The 20,701-nt window shown below is 43.6% G+C and overlaps 1 protein-coding gene across 7 annotated transcripts in view; it reads right to left on the reverse strand.

Moving 5' to 3' along the window:
• Positions 1 to 20,701, reverse strand: part of RUSC2 (RUN and SH3 domain containing 2) — a 72,544-nt gene that overhangs the window by 18,371 nt on the left and 33,472 nt on the right. Inside the window, exon 1 of one of the 7 annotated variants that reach the window (XM_063650470.1) lies at positions 20,644 to 20,666. The exons of 5 other annotated variants lie outside the window; for them this stretch is intronic. The gene's annotated coding sequence lies outside the window, so the exon portion shown is untranslated. Of the gene's footprint in view, positions 1 to 4,469; positions 4,980 to 20,643; positions 20,667 to 20,701 lie in introns of those variants that run through there. One more of the 7 variants, XM_054500354.2, reaches the window with a different exon arrangement.

The raw sequence follows: 20,701 nt of genomic DNA on the forward strand, positions 1-20,701 counted from the left end.
ATGCGACAAACTGTTACCAGTGCCTATCTCTGTTGAGTGATTTGGATTATTTTTAATTTTATTCTTTTTGCTTCAGCTGTATTTTCTAATTTGTATGTAATAAATACCCATTTTGTGCATAATTTAAGCAATTTTTTTTCTTTTTTTTGAGACAGGTTCTCACTCTGTCACTGAGGCTGGAGTGCAGTGGTGCGATCATGGCTCACTGCAGCCTCAGCCTCCTGGGCTCAAGTGATCCACCTCAGCCTCCTGAGTAGCTAGGACCACAGGTGTGTGCCACCACGCCTGGCTAATTTTTGTATTTTTTGTAGAGACATGGTTTCTCCATGTTGCCAAGGCTGGTCTTGAACTCTTGGGCTCAAGTGATCCACCTGCCTTGGCCTTCCAAAGTGCTAGGATTACAGGTGTGAGCCACCATGCCGGGCCTAAACAATTTTTTTTCTTTGAGGGGGTTTCTCCTTTCATACATACTAGGTTTCCCCTGGAGTCCTGGCCATAATCCCGAGTCCTAGACTAAAAGGAGCATGGAGAACTTTCTTACATAGATAGCAGTAATTTTAGGAGTACCTATGGGTTGCAGCCATCACTGACCTTCAATGAGTACCTTTTCTTCCTTTTTAAAGCATTTTCAAGAGGCATTCACAAGTATCACATAAAAGAATGTATGATTCTGCCCACAAAACCATTACTAGGACATACATGCATTAATATGGAAAAACTGATGTACAGATACAGAATGCAGAAAGCTGACTCTCTAAATCAGAGATGAAGGACACACGAGCGTGGGGGATGACGGAGCCCTTGGCTGGAGGGCACTGACAACTGTATTGTAATGTGATGTTGACATATCTATCTCCCAGACTGGAGCACAGTTCTGAGGTTGGAGACTGCAATACAGTGAACTCTGTGCTTGGAACACAGTAGGTGCCTGGTTATTTGTTGACTACTTTTCCCATTAAAAGAACCTGAGTTGTTAGTCTTTTTATGATTGAATTATAGGAGTTTTAACATTTATTCTGGATACAAGTCCTCTGTCAGATATATGTCTCATGAATATTTTCTCTCAGCCTGTGGTTTGTCCCTGTTTTCTTAACTGTGTTTTTTGATAAATAGTTTTTAATTTATTAAATTTAAATTGATCAGTTTATCAGTTTGTTTCTCTATGGTTAAATCTTTCTGTATCCTAAGAAATCTTTACCTGTCCTAAGACCATAAAGAAATGTACCTGTGTTTTCTTCTAAAAGCTGTATAGTTTTAGCTTTTACATTTAGGTTGTATTTAATCCTACTTTAACTGTCAAGCTCTTTCACTGATTGATTTCATTTTATTTTGTACTTTTGTATCTCAGAGAAGATCTTATTCCTTTCCGATCTCCACACAACCAAGAGAAAGGCCCAGCAATGGCTCCTCCATAGACGATTCCAATTCAGCCATCTAAGGGGAAGTTCTCCAGGCATCTCATGAGATTTTGTACTCATGCTTTGCCCACCCCGTTCACATTTACTTACAAGGCACTTTTTATGTATGTCATATCTTACTGATCCTTACATCAACTTACCAAAGGAGGCAGAGCCATCTTCATTTTTAAAAATAAGGAATTATTTTTATATTTATAAAAATTTTTAAAAATGTTATATAATATAAAAATAATTTAAAAAATTTTTATATTATATATATAAAATTTTAAAAATAATTATACACCCAGAAAAATTAAATGACTTGCCCAAGACCACTCAGTAAATAAATAACAGAATTAAGATGAGACTCAGGAATCCTAACTTTTGACCTTTTTTCTTGATCAGTTAAGAATATAATGAGAGTAGACCTAGCATGGGGGCTCACACCTGTAATCCCAGCACTTTGGGAGGCCGAGGCAGGTAGATCATGAGGTCAAGAGATTGAGAACATCCTGGCCAACATGGTGAAACCCTGTCTCTACTGAAAATACAAAAATTAGCTGGGTGTGCTGGCACGCTCCTGTAATCCCAGCTACTTGGGAGGCTGAGGCAGGAGAATCACTTGAACCCAGGAGGCGGAGGTTGCAGTGAGCTGAGATCGTGCCACTGCACTCCAGCTTGGGCGACACAGCAAGACTCCGTCTTAAAAAAAAAAAAAAAATGAGAGTAAACTGTACATATGACACCACAGAGGACATTTACTGAGAGTGTATCTCAGGCTCCTTTCCTGGGAGTGACTTTTTCTACATCAAGACAAATGGCCCATCCCCTCTAATGATGGTGAAGAGAAAACACTGAGCTGGAAGAGCTCATTTCAGACTTTTTCTGCCCTGACTAAATGGAGAGACAAGGAAGATGAGGATGGGGAAGAAACAGAGGATCCAGAATAAGAAAAAAGTAGAAGACAGCTCTTTCAGAAGATGAGCCCTCTAGCTATGCCTACCAGGTAGAGTGGAATAGTGGGCTCAGCCAGTATAAAGTTATGAGGTCGTGCTCTCCAAAATCAGGAAAAGCTTTCTATTAGAGCCCTTTTCCTGGCCCTTGTCCCAAATGGGTGTCTCTTGTCCTATTATAATACTAGAAGTGATCATTTATTAAACACTTATATGCCATTAATTTACATATATCATCTCTAAATGTACTGTAACATTTTTAAGTAGGCATAATCCTTCCCATTGTAAAGATGAGAAAACCAAAGCTTAGAGTGTGTAAGTAATTTGGCCACATTTACACATCTGAGATGGGATTCAATCCCAGGTCTGCCCAATTTGTAAATTATTTCCACTACAACGGCCTTCCAAAGAAAATGATCGGGGCCACACCCTCTTCCAAAAGTCCTTGCGATTACTCTGCTCCCAGAGCAGCTGCTTCCTACCTGTCCTGGGCAGACCCACATTTCAGCCTCCATTTACACAGGTTATGTCTACCTGCCTCTCTATTCTATGAACCTACAGTCCCTTTCATACTGTCCCCAGGCTATGATAACACTTGCCAATCCTACCTCCTGCCCCAGTTCCCAGCCCTCATCTCCCTGCCCCATTCATGGTCTCAAGGCTCATTTTTCCCTGCTCTTGTGGTTCACATTCCTAGACACTTCCTGGGAACAAATACACTCCCATAACTATCCAGCGTATTCCTCAACCATATATTTGCACAACATGGCACTACTGTCTCCTATTATCCTATGTTTTTGAACCCTCTACCAAGGTGGTTATTAAAAATGGGAATTTTTTTACAATTATTTTTTACAGACAGAGTCTAGCTTTGTTGCTTAGGCTACAGTGCAGTGATGCGATCATAGCTCACTGCACCTTGAAATCCTGGGCTCAAGTGATCCTCCCACCTCAGCCTCCTTAGTAGCTGGGACTACAGGTGCACACCACAATGCCTGGCTAATTTTTAAATTTTTTGTAGAGACAGGGTTTCACCATGTTGCCCAGGCTGGTCTCAACTCCTAGGCTCAAGTGATCCTCCCACCCCAGCCTCTCAAAGTGCTGGGATTACAGGTGTGGAAATGGGAATTTAGGGAACTCTTTCTACCTGCTCAGCAATGGAGCAACTCTGGGAGGGAAAACCCCAGAAAGAAGGTTTCCTCTAGCTTTGGTCATCAGTGTCTTTCTGCCAGTCATAGAACCCCTTCCCTCTTTTTTGGCCTTCTGAATAAAGATGGGGAACACAATGGTCTTCAATTACTCTTCTCTAGCAATCTGACCTTGACTTGAGATCCTGATAAGGTGCCTCTGTAGGACTGATAACCCTTTTCCTGACTGGTCCTCTCCTGGGTAGGATCAAAGGGAGAGGGGCAGGAGGGTAGATTTGGGAGTGTTAGCTTATGCTTAGGTCTCTTCTTGAAGGCTTATTGTAACAGATCAGGTGCCCTAGGCATTACAATGACTGTCCCTGCCCCTGCCATACACTGTGGGGCACCCTGGCCAATGTTTTCTTACTCTACCCTTATCTGGAGCCTGGTGGCTCCCATAGCACCAGAAGATATGGTATGTGTGTCTATGTGCATGTATAGCTATGTGCATGTATGTATGTATGTATGTATGTATGTATGTTTGTATGTGTTGAGAGAAAGGTTTCCCAGTCCTCCTCTTGAAAGCTGCGTGGATCCTTGCATGTTCTCCATCATAAACTTACAGTAGCTGTAGGGGTGTCTCCTCCTATTAAGCCTTTGTTTCTAGATCTGACTCCCCCATCGCTGACCCATACTAGAAGCTTCATTAGAAATGCCCAAAAAGGAAGGATGAGATCTGCTTCTTGACAAAATAGCATAAGTGGCATTAGCCCAAGCCTTGGCTTTTCCCCATCTCTGCACCATAGCCCAGATGTATGCAATGAGCTTGTCTAATGCTTGTGCTCCCGCACGTTCCCCCCTTTATCCCCCCTGCACCGCCCCCCTCTCCCTTTTGGAAAGACAAAGCCAACCCTCAGAAGCCAGGGCCCAAATGTGCTGATCGGTATCCTAGCATCTCTGCCCTGCCCCTCCCCCAGCTCCCTGAGCCATACCTCTGTCAGGAGCCTTGAGCTGGACCCCTGATGCGTCTGTCCCTTTTGCACTCCGACCAAGCTCTACCCCGACAGTTCCAGCTGAGACACTGTTCCACGGGACCACACAGGGGAACTGGACTGATTTCCTAAGATCTGATTTCTGCTAATACAATGGCATCGTTGCTAATGCAGGGAGGCTGCGCAATCCCAGCCCCAGTCTCTGTGCTGCTGCCGCGGCTGCTGGTGCTGCGGTGACGTTGCTGCTAAGGGAAGGGGGAAGGGAAAGGAGCAGGCAGGCCCACAGCACAGCCACTCAGCCTCCCTCTCTTCCAGTCCCTGTGGGCCCTTTAGCCTAGGGAAGGGGGAGGGTAGAGAAAGGAGCCAGCCACAGAGGGCAGTCAGTGCTGGAAGATGCAGAACTCTTAAGACAGCAGAGGAAAAATGGGGAGAGTTATGTCTAGCTCCTCTTTTGTCCTTAGCCATCTCAGGGAAGATGTCTGGGCAGAGCCTTGGAGCTTCCTTCCTTCCTTCCTTCTTTAGGCTCCTCCTTTTATATCTTAACCAGAAACCTCTCCCTCCTCTTTTTGCCCATTGTGAATGACTCTCTGTTTTCCAGCTTTTTCCTCTAACCAGGATTCCAGACTAGCCTCAGGGTGGGGCAGTCAGCCTGGGAGGGGATTCCTGAAGCCCAGAAGGGAGGCTGCAGGGACCAGTCACCATTCTGCCAGCAGTAACTTGAACTCAGTCCTGGTGGATGGCCCACGAGTCTTAGCACTGGCCTTCCTAGAGAGACGGGGCGGTAGGCAGGCTTCTGTACACTGGGTGGTGGTAAGTCTTAAGGACCATGGAGGCTGCAGGCCCTCTTCCTAACACAGTATTCAATTCAGTTCCCTGGGTCTTCAGAGGTCTACTCGCTGTGGCTGAAGTAGAACTGGCCCCTCTCACATACATCAGTTCTCGGTCAGTGCTCAGCTGGGTCCAACTGGGTTTGTGTGAAGACAGAATCCCTCTAGCCAGGCTGAGAGGCCAGGAAGCTTATCTTCCCAGGGAAAGGAAGGCAAGGAACAGGGAGTGGTCTCTCCTAGGCCACAGAAAAATCTCAGTTCCGCCTGGAGACCTACAGAGTCCTCTGCTCCTTCCCTGCTCCACCCTCCTCAGGTTCTGGGCCAATTCTGTGGGAAGAAGGAAAAAAGGGAGAAACTGCAGCTAGAGCCAGTTGTACAGGAAGTAGCGGTGAGGTCTCCGTCCACTTTGTGCCACTGCTCCCTGCTGCTACGCTTGAACACAGAGATAGTCTCAAGCAGGGCTTGGTCCCCAAACACTAGCCCTGCCTAGGGTTCCTCCCAAGGTGACTACTATCTGGATTCCACAGCCGTGCTCTTGGATTTAAGGTCCTTAGGAAAGAAGCCTTTGGAGAAACTACTGGCCAAGACCGTAACAGCTATCCCTCAGGATCCGGAAGAGATGTAACTTTTCTTTTCCTTTCTTGTTTCTCCTATTCCCCGTGACACCCATGTGTGCACTGACACCATGCTGAGCTGAGTCAATTGTAGAGAGAAAAACAAAAACACACAAAGACACAAAGACCCATCTCCAGCCTTGACTTGTTTGAGCAGCCATGGCCCCTTGATCCTATAAAGCAAGAAACAGTGAGGAAGGGAAGGAAGGAGGGAGGCTGCTGTTCATAGCCAACCATTAGCGGTCCTCTCAAGGAGGCTGAAAGGTGAGGAAATGGTGTCACTATGTTTTCCTCTCACCTAGCTGATACCACAAAGCGGGGTTGGATAAGCATCTGTAGGTTAGGGCAAAGTCAATCTTCATGACCAAGCATTTGGAGTTCGAGCTTCTTACCATGAGAGCTCTGGGCCCAGGGTCTTTGACTCTGAAATTTCTGTGGGGCTAAGTCATGCATTGTGCTGGACAGCCAGTGTTTCCAGTTGCCTGTGGAAGGTGGCAGCTCTCAGACCTCTAGTGCTTGGCTTAATTCACTACATCACAGACAACCTTGCCACTTACTTCCTAACCACTACTGCCAAAGATCTAGGGTTTTGAGGAAAGATCAAATTATTTTCCAGCCAGAAACAAAACACAAATACTGTTACATTATAAACCTCGGCCACCTCCTATCTAGTCTCCCCACTTGCAATTTACTTTTTAGTACTACCAGATTCATCTCCCTAAAGCACCACCTTTCTTCAACATGCCACTCCTCCTGCCCCTTTTAATGGTTTTTCATTACCCAGAGAATCAAGTTGAGCCTCCTCATTTTGGCTTTAGAGGTCATCCATCTTGGCTGTCTATTTTTTTTTTTTGAGTTTCACTCTTGTCATCCAGGCTGGAGTGCAGTGGCGTGATCTCGGCTCACTGCAACCTCTGTTTCCCAGGATCAAGTGATTCTCCTGTCTCAGCCTCCTGAGTAGCTGGGATTACAGGCACCCACCACCATGCCCCAGCTAAGTTTTTTATTTTTAGAAGAGACGGGGTTTCGCCATGTTGGCCAGGCTTGTTTTGAACTCCTGACCTCAGGTGATCCACCCGCCTCGGCCTCCCAAAGTGCTGGGATTACAGGTGTGAGCCACTGTGCCCGGCCTTGGCTGTCTACTCTACTCCACTCAACCTTGCCTTCCCATCATGCAGTCCTTGAAACATGTTTCAGAACCTCATTTCCACTCTGCTGTATTTGTTCATTCAGACTCTCCTTCCTGTTACACTTGGCCCTGTTCAAAAGTATCCAAACCTACCAGGCCCAGAGCAACTCCTCCATCAAGTCTTCTCTGATTACCCCAGAGCCAGAAATAATCTGTTCTCTGAACCAGTGGTTGCAGGTTGTTGATTTTACAGACAAGAAAACAACTTCCACAAAAAACAGGGGGATCAATATTGGATTGCCAACTTCTTATATTGTCAAGTAGCATCATTACAAAAAACTTTACATCAATGATCATCATTTTATAAGAAAAAGCATACTGTACTTTTCTCGTTGCATTGCATATTGATGGCAAACTTCATCAGCAACTAGCATCGGTCCCTGAGAAGTTTTGATTAAGTAAATCATGTCACTTAACATGGTTATTGTTCTTTTTTGCATATCTGCCTTAACGTCTCTTCTAGACTGCAAAGTCGGAGTTATAGTCATCTGTGCATCTCCATTATCCAGTATATAAGACAATATCATTTTTATTTTGTATTTCCCATAAAACCTAGCATACTGCTTGGCATATAGAAGGTGTCTTTTGCTTGGCATATGGAAGTCTTGTTGAACAAGAATAATCTGAAAAGAGATGCTCGGCCGGGCACGATGACTCATGCCTGTAATCCCAGCACTTTGAGAGGCCGAGGCGGGCGGATCACGAGGTCAGGAGATTGATACCATCCTGGCTAACACAGTGAAACCCCGTCTCTACTAAAAATACAAAAAAATTTAGCTGGGCGTGGTGGCGGACGCCTGTAGTCCCAGCTACTCCGGAGGCTGAGGCAGGAGAATGCCGTGAACCCAGGAGGCGGAGCTTGCAGTGAGCCAAGATGGCGCCACTGCACTCCAGCCTGGGCTACAGAGCAAGAGACTCCGTCTCAAATAAATAAATAAATAAATAAATAAATAAAAAACAGATGCTGCTTGTGTGTAAATCAGAATAAGTGGTGGGCAGACTTGACTCAATAGGCTTGAAAGAGAAGACTGTTTTCCATGTGAAAAAAAAAAATCTATTAAAAAGAAGCTTTGGCGGCCGGGCGCGGTGGCTAATGCCTGTAATCCCAGCACTTTGGGGGGCTGAAGCGGGCAGATCACCTGAGGTCAGGAGTTCAAGACCAGCCTGGCCAACATGGTGAAACCTTGTCTCTACTAAAAATACAAAAATTAGCCGGGTGTGGTGGTGGGCACCTGTAACCCCAGCTATTCGGGAGAATCGCTTGAACCCAGGAGGTGGAGGTTGCAGTAAGCCAAGATTGTACAATTGCACTCCAGCCTGGGCAACAGGAGTGACACTCCATATCTAACAAAAAGAAGCTTAGGCAACAAAGAAGTAATTCTTCATAACCTAGGGTTAGGCAACACATTCTTAGACATGATATCAAAAATACAAGTGACAAAAGAAAAAAACAGAAAAACTTTGACTTCCTGCTGGCAAAATGAAAAAATAAAAAAAAACATAAACTGACTTCATAAAAATTTAAAACTTTTGTTCTTCAAAGGACACAAGATAGTCAAAAGACAACCCACAGAATGTGAGAAAATTCGCAGATCATATATCTGATAAGGGATTTCTATCCAAAATATATTTAAAAACCCTTACAACTCAGTAATAAAAAGACAATCCAATTTTTAAATGGGCAAAGGGGGCCGGGCATGGTGGCTCACACCTGTAATCCCAGAGCTTTGGGAGGCCAAGGCAGGCAGATCACTTCAGGTCAGGAGTTTGAGACCAGCCTGGCCAACATGGCAAAACCTGTCTCTACCAAAAAAATACAAAAATTAGCTGGGTGTGATGGTGCACACCTGTAATCCCAGCTACTCGGGAGGCTAAGGCACAAGAGGTGCTTGAACCTGGGAGGCAGAGGTTGCAGTGAGCTGAGATCGCACCCCTGCACTCCAGCCTGGGGGACAGAGTGAGAACCTGTCTCAAAAAAATAAATAAGTAAATAAATAAATAAAAATGGGCAAAGGATTTGTGTGTGTGTGTGTGTGTGTGTGTATTATTTGTAGAGATGGGGGTCTCACTATGTTGCCCAGGCTGGTCCAAAACTCCTGAGCTCAAGTGATCCTCCTGCTTTGGCTTCCCAAAGTGCTGGGATTACAGGCATGAGCCACCATGCCTGGCTGGGCAAAGGATTTGAATAAACATTTCCCCAAAGACGACACACAAATGGTCAACAAGTACTTATATAAACAAATGCTTAACATCATTAATCATTAGGCAGTACAAATCAAAACTAAAGTGAGATACTACTTGACCCCACTAGAATGGCTAAAATAAAAAAAGGCAGGCAATCACACATGTTGACAATGATGTGTAGAAATTGGAACCCTCACACATTGCTTAGGGCACTGTAAAATGGTGCAATCACTTTGGAAAACAGTTCTGGCAGTTTCTCAAAAAGTTAAAGAGTTACCATATGACCCCAGCAATTCTGCTTCTAGGTATATACCTATGAGAAACAAAAAACATCCACACAGAAGCTTGTATATGAGTATTCCTAGTAGCATTATTCGTAATAGTCAAAAACTAGGAGCAACCAAAATGTTCATTAACAGAAGAAGGGATAAATAAAAGGTGGTACACACAATGAATTATTTTTGAGCAATAAAAGGGAATGAAGTCCTGATAAATGCTCCAACATGGATGAACCCTGAAAACATGCTAGGTGAAAGAAGAAACACAGAAGGTCACATATTGTTTCATTCCGTTTACATGATATATCCAGACAAGGCAAATCTATAGAGACAAAAAGTAGATCAGTGGCGCTGCCAGAGGCTGGAGAGGCAGAGAGATGGGGAGTGCCTGCTAATGGGTGCGGGGTTTCTTTTGGGAATGATGAAATGTTCCAAAATTAGACTACAGTCATAGTTGCACAACTCCGTGAATATACTAAAACAATTGAATTATATACTTTAAATGGTGAAATGTATGGTATGTCAATTATATTTCAATAAAGCTGTTAAAAACAGTGGCAGTTGCTGTAGGAGCTTGAGTGGTGTTGCTCAGCTCCACAGAGGCTGAAGTCTTTGAGAACCCCTTAACTGGGGGTATGGGTGAGAGGTGGAATGTCAGGGTACCAGAAAGCAGAGGCTATCACTGCATGTCAATCCAAGGACGTCAGATAGTCCTCTCTTTCTTCAACACCAAATTCTTCTTTTTTTTTTTTTCTGAGACAGAGTCTCACTCTGTCACCCAGGCTGGAGTGCAGTGGCACAATCTCGGCTCACTGCAACCTCTGCCTCCTAGGTTCAAGCGATTCTCATGCCTCAGCCTCTCGAGTAGCTGGGATTACAGGCATGCACCACTATGCTTGGCTAATTTTTGTATTTTTTAGTAGACACGGGGTTTCGCCATGTTGCCCAGGCTGGTCTCGAACTCCTGAGCTTAAGCGATCTGCTCGCCTAGGCCTCCCAAAGTGCTAGGATTACAGGCGTGAGCCACCACACCCAGCCTCGACACCAAAATTCCTTAACAAATGGACTCTTAAAATTCTCTCTCCACTCTCTCCTTCATTGTTTCTTAACCACCAGAAATCTTTTTTCTAATAACATTTGAACTGTGTGAAGCAGTTATAATTTTTAACTTATAATATTGGAATCATCCAACACTATCAGCAGTCATCCTTTCCTATTCAACTCCTCTTTTCCCTTTGGCTTTTTTTTTTTTTTTTTTTTTTTTTTGAGACATTTAAGACAGTTTCGCTCTGTCACGCAGGCTGGAATGCAGTAGCTGATCTTGGCTCACTGTAACCTCCACCTCCCAGGTTAAAGTGATTCTCATTCCTCAGCCTCCCAAGTAGCTGGGATTACAGGTGCATGCCACCACGCCCAGCTATATTTTTGTGGTTTTGGTAGAGACGGGGTTTCACCATTTTGGCAGGCTGGTCTTGAACTCCTGAGCTCAAGTGATCTGCCCACCTCGGCCTTGGAAAGTGCTGAGATTATAGGCATGTGCCATCACACCCAGCCCCTTTTGTCTTCTATAAACCAATCCTCCTAGTTCTACTTCCTAGATAATTCTTTCTTCGTTGTTTAATAAAACAATACCTGGCCCATATTTAAATGCAAATTTACAGCAAGGTTCAGATCTGAAGACTTTTCAATCTGAACAGTCTTTAGTACTTCCTATTACCTTTGCTATTGATTTCCAAATCTTACATTCTTCCTGAACTTCCAGAATCAAATCTCCAATAGCCTATCAGATACTGATTACCTCAAATTCAACACATGTAAAACCAAATCGATTTTTAAAATTTCAAATTAGGTCTCTTTGGACTGCCTGTAACACAAACTTGAAAATAAGAGTCATCTGGACTCTCTTTACATCGAGACAATTACTAAGTCATGCTGAGTCTTCCTTCCAATGTTTCGGGCATTGACTTAATTTCTTATGTTTTTTTTTGTTTTGTTTTGTTTTGTTTTTAGACAGAGTCTTGCTCTGTCGCCCAGGCTGGAGTGCAGTGACGTGATCTCGGTTCACTGCAAGCTCTGCCTCCCAGGTTCATACCATTCTTCTGCCTCAGCCTCCCAAGTAGCTGGGACTACAGGCGCCCGCCACCACGCCTGGCTAATTTCTTTGTATTTTTAGTAGAGACGGGGTTTCACTGTGTTAGCCAGGATGGTCTCAATCTCCTGACCTCGTGATCTGCCTGCCTCAGCCTCCCAAAGTGCTGGGATTACAAGCGTGAACCACCACGCCCAGCCCAATAATTTCTTGTTTTTACTATGTTTCCGCTACTATGCTAAACACTTACTTACATTATCTCATTTAATCCATATAACCACTCTCTAAGCTAAGTGTTATTATCCTTACTTCATGAATGAGAAATCTGAGGCTCAGGGATATTAAATAATCTTCCCAATGTAACTCAGTCAGTAAATGTTTAAGCTGGGACTCAGATAAAGACCTGTCTGATTCCAGAGTCAGTATTCTTAACCACTTCCTCTATTGCCTCTCCAGTTCCTATCCCTACTCTATCCTCCAAATTCAGGCCTGTATTACCTCTCCTCTGAATTATATAGTCTTCTAACTAGTTTTCTTACCTTCATTGTCTCTTGGTTCCCAGCTATCACATATACAGGCACAAGAGTAATCTCCTCAACTTCCTTCAACAAGTCACTCTACTACTAAAACATCTTCAGTGGCTCCCTGCTGTCTACAGGATAAATCCAAATTCTTTTTTTTTTTTTTTTTTTTGAGATGGAGTCTTGCTCTGTCGCCCAGGCTGGAGTGCAGTGGCGTGATCTCGGCTCACCGCAAGCTCCGCTTCCCAGGTTCATGCCATTCTCCTGCCTCAGCCTCCCGAGTAGCTGGGACTACAGGCGCCCGCCACCACGCCTGGCTAATTTTTTTGTATTTTTTAGTGGAGACGGGGTTTCACCGTGTTAGCCAGGATGGTCTCGATCTCCTGACCTCGTGATCCACCCGCCTCGGCTTCCCAAAGTGCTGGGATTACAGGCGTGAGCTACTGTACCCGGCCCCAAATTCTTTAATGTGGCGTTCAAAGTTCCTTTCTACCAGCCAGGCGCAGTGGCTCACACCTGTAATCCCAGCACTTCGGGAGGCTGAGGCAGGCAGATCACTTGAGGTCAGGAGTTCGAGACCAGCCTGGCCAACATGGTGAAACCCTGTCTCTATAAAAATACAAAAATTAGCCAGGTGTGATGGTGTGTGTGTGTAATCCCAGCTGCTTGGGAGGCCGAGGCAGGATAATCGCATGAACTCAGGAGGCGGAGGTTGCAGTGAGCAGAGATCGCACCACTGTACTCCAGCCTGGGCGACAGAGTGAGACCCAGTCTCATAAAAAACAAAAACAAAAAACAACCAAAAAACCCCCAAAATTCCTTTCTACCTATCCAACCCCATTCCCGTCACATGCCGAATATACTCTGAGTTTTGGCTTTACTCACTGGGAAGATATCTGGAATGTTTTCCCCATTCCCTCCCACCCTTCATTTTAAGGATGTGGCTCAAATTCTACCATATCTGGAAGCTTTTCTTTATCATGGAAATCCTTCTCCTATACTTCTTCAATACCAATTATACGTACAACTCATTTGGTATCAAGACTTGGCCATTTTATTATCTCTTGATGACAGTACATTTCTAGATGGTGGAGCTGTGTCTTATGCATAGATAGGTAATTCTGAGCACAGGGCCTTGGCACGTAGTGGAGGACCAATGATGTTTGATAAAGCTACTGAATGGCTGGCCAGGTAGGGTGGCTCACACCTGTAATCCCAGCATTTTGGGAGGCTGAGGTGGATGGATTGCTTGAGCTTATGAGTTGAGACCAGCCTCGGCAACATGGTGAAACCCTGTCTCTACAAAAAATACAAAAATTAGTTGGGTGTGCTGGTGTGCACCTGTAGTCTTAACTACTTGGGAGACTGAGGTGGGAGGAAGGCTTGAGGCCGGGAGGCAGAGGTTGCGGTGAGTGGAGATTGTGCCACTGCCCTCAAGCCTGGACAACAGAACAAGGCCCAGTCTCAAAAACAGACAAAAACAAAGCTACTGAATGGATGGCAAGCACAGCAGGCTAAATGGAGCCCAGCTGGCTTTAAGAAGGTCAGCCTCTTCCGAGAACAGCATATTTGATGAAGAAGAAGGTAAGGAAGAAGAAAAACTGAAAGCTAAGCCTTAGTAAAGTGCTTAGTAAATAAATCTTTAATGCCAAGATCTTAAACCCTTCATTACATGCCATGCTCATTCTGAGGATGGAAACATGACTGAGCAGATATGTCTTCAGTGAGTACATTCCCTCCCATTTATATCCACAGTCATGACCCTGGAGCAAAGGCTGTAAAGGTTGCAAAGTGCCAGCCTGACTGTCACATCTAGTGTGTCAATAGGTTTACGTGGCTTGCACAGTAAAAATGCCATCATAAACATTAGCAAAGGCTGCAAAGTGACAGACTGACTGTCACATCTAGTATGTCAATAGGTTTTATGTGCTTTGCATAGTAAAAATGCCACCATAAACATTTTGGAGATTTCTAGAAAAAAATCTAGATTTCCAGCTTGTCTTGCTTGAAAAAAACCAAAAGAACTGGCTACACTAGGCCCTCATTCCTACATGATTAACAATCAGCTGGAGCTGAGAAGTGGTTCCCTTCATCAGATGAGCATGTGACCTTCAGTTTGCCGTGTTCCCAGCACTCCTCATGGCAGCTTCACTGGTTTATTTTACTTATTTGCATTATTTGTCTGGCTCCTATAAGGCATCTGAGTTTGCAACTCTTGCCCCAGAATAACAGTTATGCATTTTCTTTATATTTCTACCCTCCTTGATTTGCCTCATATTTCCCCAATGATGTTCACTGCAATATTACTTGCAACAGAGAAAAATTGAGAATATTCTAAATATCCAATGAAAAAATGGCTAGTGAGCTACATTTTAAGCTAATTTATTTATTTTTTGTTTTCTTTTTTAAACTTTCTACAATTCTTTTTTTTAAAAATTTTTTTAAAGATGGGGGTCTCATTATGTTGGCCAGGTCTGTCTTGAATTCCTGGCCTCAAGTGAGCCTCCCACTTTGGTCTCCCCAACTGCTGGGATTACAGGTGTGAGACACCATGCCTGGCCCTTTTAACCTAATTTAAAAAGTAAAATATCAGTGCTTTGAGAGACTGAGGAGAGAAGACTGCTTGAGCCTAGAAGTTCAAGACCAGCCTGGGCAATAAAGCGAGACACTGTCAACACAAAAATTTAAAAATTAGCTGGATGTGGTGGCACATGCCTATGGTCCTAGCTACTTGGGAGGCTAAGGTAGGAGGCTGACTTGAACCCAGGAATTTTGGGCTCCAGTGAGCTATGATAGCGTCACTGCACTCCAGCCTGGGAGACAGAGCGAAACTCTATCTCAAAAAAAAAAAAAAAAAAAAGGGGGTATCAAATCGCATAAGGAGAATTCTGCTTCCCACATTATGGTAATCAAGACATTACAGGGCCCCTTTCACTGCAAAATATGAGAAATATGAGATCCTGTATAATATATACTTTTTTTTTTTTTTAAAGGAATAGGGTCTCACTCTGTCACCCAGGCTGGAGTGCAGTGGCCCAATCATAGCCCGCTGCAACCTTGAGCTGGGCTCAAGCAATTCTGCCTCAGCCCCCACAAGTAGGTGGGACTACAAGCATGTGCCACCATGCCTGGCTAATGTTTAAATTTTTTGTAGAGATGGCATCTTGCTATGTTGCCCAGGCTGATCTTGAACTTCTGGCCTCAAGGAATCCTCCTGCCTCAGCCTTCCAAAGCTCTGGGATTATAGGCATGAGCCACAGTGCCTGGGCAATATATACTTTTAAAAGCATTTCAGGTCTCTCAGTATATAGGAGACATCTCTGTGACTACTCTACCCAATTCACCAAAAAGGGAAAAATTCATGAGCTATGCAGTAAGCAAGGGGGAGGACCAGGATTCCTTGTGGGCCAATTCCCAGAGCATCACTGCAGCCAAGATGACCATACTTGAGCCACTGCAAAGGTGAGGGAGCTAAACCTGAGAGTTCTGCATTAAGCAGAAACAGGGAAGCCTGAAGGAAGTTCATCATGATCCACGGTAGGTGGTGTTCCACAGCTTTTGGTAGAAGCAGATATGAATCTTCTCTGGGGGAAAATATTTCCCAACCTAAGTCAACAGAATTCTCAAAATTAAAGAACAAAAATTAGTTTATAATTAAGGATCACAAAGATGCCATGAGCAAATAACAGAGAAAACAATAAATAATATATTTAGATTGCAAGAACTTCAGATACCAAAAATGTCAGTTACAGAATATAAATCAGCTATGTGTGAAATGTTTTAAAAGATAAATCTCAAAGGTAAGTGAGTGGCAATGAATTATTAGAAATAACCAGGCAGATCTGAAAAAGAATGAAATATGTTTAGAAGTTAGAAATATAATTATTAAAATAAAATAAAAACTCAGCCAGGTGCAGTGATTTACACCTGTAATCCCAGCACTTTGGGAGGCTGAGGCAGGAGGATTGCTTGAGGCCAGGAATTTGGTAAGAGCCTGGGCACCATAGCAAGACTCTGTCACTAGATACATACACATGTACATACATATGCAAGCAAGCAAGCAGAGTGTGGTGGTGCACACCTGTAGTCCCAGCTACTTAGAAGGCTGAAGTTAGAGGACTGCTTAAGCCTGGGAGATTGAGGCTAAAGTGAGCCATGCACTCCAGCCTGGGTGACACAGTGAGACCTTGTCTCAAAAAAGGAAAAAAACAAAAAACAAAAAACAATGAAAGGACAAATTTAACAGCAGAAAAGACAAAGTTGAAGTGAGAATTAGTGAACCGGAAGATCAGTCTGAAGAAATCACATAGAATACAGCACAAAAAAACAAAGGAACAGAAAAGTGAATGAGAAGTTATGAGATAAGATAGAATGAAAATGTTTAATATACTTAGAATCTTTGGTAGAGAATCAAGGAGAGGTAATATTTGAAGAGATAATGACAGATAATATTTCAGAAGTTATTAGAAAACATGAATCCATGGATTCAGGAAGTAAAACTATCTCAGGATAAAGAATATCAGTAACAAGTATCTAAACTGTACATCAGTAAAAATTTTTTGTGTGGCTTTTATTTTGTTTTGAGACAGGGTCTCTCTCTTTTGCCCAGGCTGCAGTGGCACCATCCTAGCTCACTGCAACCTTGAACTCCTAGGCTCAAGTGATCTTCCTGCCTTAGCCTCCCAAAGCTCTGGAATTACAGGCATGAGCCACTGTACCCTACCAAGTAAAATCTGAATGCAATAAATTTAATAGTCACAAGATGAGGTAATATCTGTTTGAGTGTTGTGTAATCCTAGGCCAGTTATCTTGCCTTTCCCTGCCCCCATTTCCTGTAGAATGGTGATGAAAATACCACCAACATTAAGTGAATTAATACTATGAAGCACTTAAATTGTGCCTGACATACAGTAAATAACCAGTAAGTGTGATACTATTATCAAGTGACAAGATGTTGGTTAATATCCAAAACCCCCACAAAGGAGATCACACAACTCTGACCAAAATAGGACGGTAACCTTGGAGAAACATGAAAAGACTGGATATGGATACCTTTCCCCACTCCTCAATCCCAGCATCCTCCAGAACTCAGTAGTGGTCTGGGCAGCTTTCATAAGCAATAGAGAGATCCAGGAGTGCTCAAAATAAAGCAGGCATGAATATAAACATTGGTTACTGAGTCTTCCTGTGCCTGGACCAGGCTACTTTATGGGGAGTTGAAGGCTAGGGGGAAACATATGCCCCCTACTATAGATCTGAACAGTGGTCTATTCAACACAGTACATGAAAGTGCTCTGTAAACTGACCATTTTATAGAAATATAAAGCACTGTTAAAATGCTAGGAACTCACTCTGCATGGCCACCACCCAAGTAGTTGGGACTACAGGCACGTGCGATCACACCCAGCTAATTTTTGTATTTCCTTTCTTTTTTTTGGTAGATAGGGTTTCATGTTGCCCAGGCTGGTCTCAAACTCTTGAGCTCAAGCAATTCGCCCACCTAGGCCTCACAAAATGCTGGGGTTACAGGCAGAAGCCACCACACCTGGCCTAAAAAATATGTTTAAAAGCTGGCTGAGGCTTGCTGGAGTGCGGTGGTGCGATCTCGGCTCACTGCAACCTCCACCTCCTGGATTCAAGCAATTCTCCTGCCTCAGCCTCCCGAGTAGCTGCGACTGCAGGAGTGCGCCTCCGCGCCAGGCTAATTTTTGTATTTTTAGTAGAGACGGGGTTTTGCCCTGTAGGCCAGCTGATCTCGAACTGCCTCAGCCTCCCACAGTGCTGGGATTACACGCATGAGCCACCATGCTCAACCAAAAATTCTTTCTAAAGGAAAAAAAAAATAGGGATGTTGGTTAAAGTTTGTAGAAGAAGAAGTAATTAGACGCCCAGTCCCCACCAACAACCCTACACTGTCAGGAGACCACTGGTCTCCTGCTCCTCAGGATTACTGGAGATTTATTTCTGGAAAACTTTGAGTGGAACTGCATTCGACTCAGGAAAACAAGGCATGGAAGAAAGCAGGATGATAGGCCAATCTGAAAACTGAGGGGTTAAGTGAAAATCTCCAAAGAATTGCTAGACTTCTTCCATCTATTTCAGGATAATACCAACAGCCAGACTTATTTATCCCACCCTACCCCTGGTAAGATTATTTCTCTGCAGAAACTGAACTACCTCAGAGAAAAGAATGTCAAATTCTCTGGGGGTTTCCTCACACAAAAAAAGGCCAGCCTGTTCCACCTGCCCACCAGACAAGTTTGCCAGTTGATATATCTTTCCACTCTCACAGAACCTCCAGTGTTTTTAAATGGCTCATTTTTAAATCAGTAGCCAAGGGATTACCAGACTTTTTTTTTTTTTTTTTTTTGAGATGGAGTCTCGCTCTGTCCCCTAGGCTGGAGTGCAGTGGTGCGATCTTGGCTCACTGCAAGCTCCGCCTCCCGGGTTCACGCCATTCTCCTGCCTCAGCCTCCCCAGTAGCTGGGACTACAGGTGCCCGCCACCACGCCCGGCTAATTTTTTGTATTTTTAGTAGAGACGGGGTTTCACCTGTTACCCAGGATGGTCTACGATCTCCTGACCTTGTGATCCGCCCATCTCGGCCTCCCAAAGTGCTGGGATTACAGGCGTGAGCCACTGCACCCGGCCTGGGATCACCAGACTTTTGAGGACAGCCTCCAACAGAAAACAGAGTACAACAAAAACATAAAATAGGAGTCTGGGAGAAACACACAATGCAGAACAAAACAAAACAAGACAAAACCCAACACATGAGGTCGTTTTATCACTTTATTGATGATGCTGATTTTGAACTAGTCCTTCATTAAGATAGTGTCTGTCAGGTTTCTCCATTGTAAAGTTATCATTTTCTCCTCTAATTAATAAGCAATCTATGGAGAGATTACTTTTAGATTAGATAACCTGTTCCCATCAAACTTTCATCCAATCATTTTAGCATCCATTGATGAGTTTCATCTGAATCAGTTATTTACTATGATGGTTGAAAAATGACAGGTTTGTTTTGTTTTTTTGAGGCAGAGTCACACCCTGTTGCCCAGGCTGGAGTGCAGTGGTGCAATCTTGGCTCACTGCAACCTCCGTCTCCCACAGCCTCCTGAGGAGCTGGGATTACAGGCGTGTGCCCCATGCCTAGCTAATTTTTTGCATTTTTAGCAGAGACAGGTTTCACCATGTTGGCCAGGCTGGTCTCAAACTCCTGGCCTGAAGTGATCCACCCACCTCAGCCTCCCAAAGTGCTGGGATTACAGGCATGAGCCACTGCGCCTGGCCAAAAGATGACAATTTTCTATTATTCCTTCTACATTTATTAGTTGGCATTCTAACATAATAAAGATTTCCCTTTTCCTTCCTTTTTTAATTTATTGATTTAGTATAAATATGGACCTCTGGATTTTAAGAAGTCAGTGGGTCATAATCCATTACTGATTTTGATGTTCAGACTGCCCCAGATTTGGCACTATTTGGCTTAAATTTTTATTTAATTTTTTTTTATTTTTTGAGATGGAGTCTCCCTCTGTTGTCCAGGCTGGAATGCAGTGGCCCTATCTCGGCTCACTGCAACCTCCGCTTCCTGGACTCAAGCCATCCTTCCACCTCAGCCTCCTGAGTAGCTGGGACTACAGGCACACGCACCACCATGCCTAGCTAATTTTTGTATTTTTTGTAGAGACAAGGTTTCACCATGTTGCCCAGGCTGGTCTCAAACTCCTGGGCTCAAGGATCCAGCCACCTCAGCCTCCCAAAGTGCTGGGATTATAGGCATGAGCCACCATGCCCAGCCACTATTTGGCTTTTTTTTCATTGTGAAGACCTTTATTGCTGTGTATGAATTTTTAAAAGCTAACTACTTATTTTGGAATAATTTACAGTTATAAAAAGTTGCAAAGATAGTTCAGAGTTCCTGTACGTCTTTCAACCAGTTTCCCTAATGTTACCGTCTTACATAATCAAGGTACATTTGTTAAAACAAAGCAATTAACATTGAGTACATTACAATTAACTGAACTTGCAGACTTTATTTGAATGTGGCTGCTTTTTTCACTTATGTCCTGTTATTTAGCTTTATAAAAAACATTATAATTTTATAAAACATATAAGCTAATTAAAAACAAAGCCACCCTCACAAAAGATATGCAGATGTATAATGCAGGCTGCAGATAAACAGTTTAGATGTTGTTAATAAGTATAGCTTAGCAGAGAAAAGTTTTGCATTTCCCACAATCAAGACAATGAGTAGTTTTGGGAACTGTCCAAGAAGGTAATTTTTAGCAAAAGTAAGCAGCACTAATCAATAGACAGGACTATATGATTTTAGTATACCTCTATGCCTGGCCTTCCCAATAATCACTCTGCTGACCTTTCACCTCAGTACACCAGGGACAGAGGTGGATTGAAATCATACAAATCTTTGGAAATCAACAGAAGGTACTTTTGTTTGTGCTGACTTACCTAGGTATCCTCTCCAACAGCGACAACCTCAGTTAGGGTAATTCCTTTTGGCTAAGTT

The sequence above is a fragment of the Pongo pygmaeus genome, chromosome 13 (genome assembly GCF_028885625.2).
Source record: "Pongo pygmaeus isolate AG05252 chromosome 13, NHGRI_mPonPyg2-v2.0_pri, whole genome shotgun sequence".
Lineage (NCBI taxonomy): Eukaryota > Metazoa > Chordata > Mammalia > Primates > Hominidae > Pongo > Pongo pygmaeus.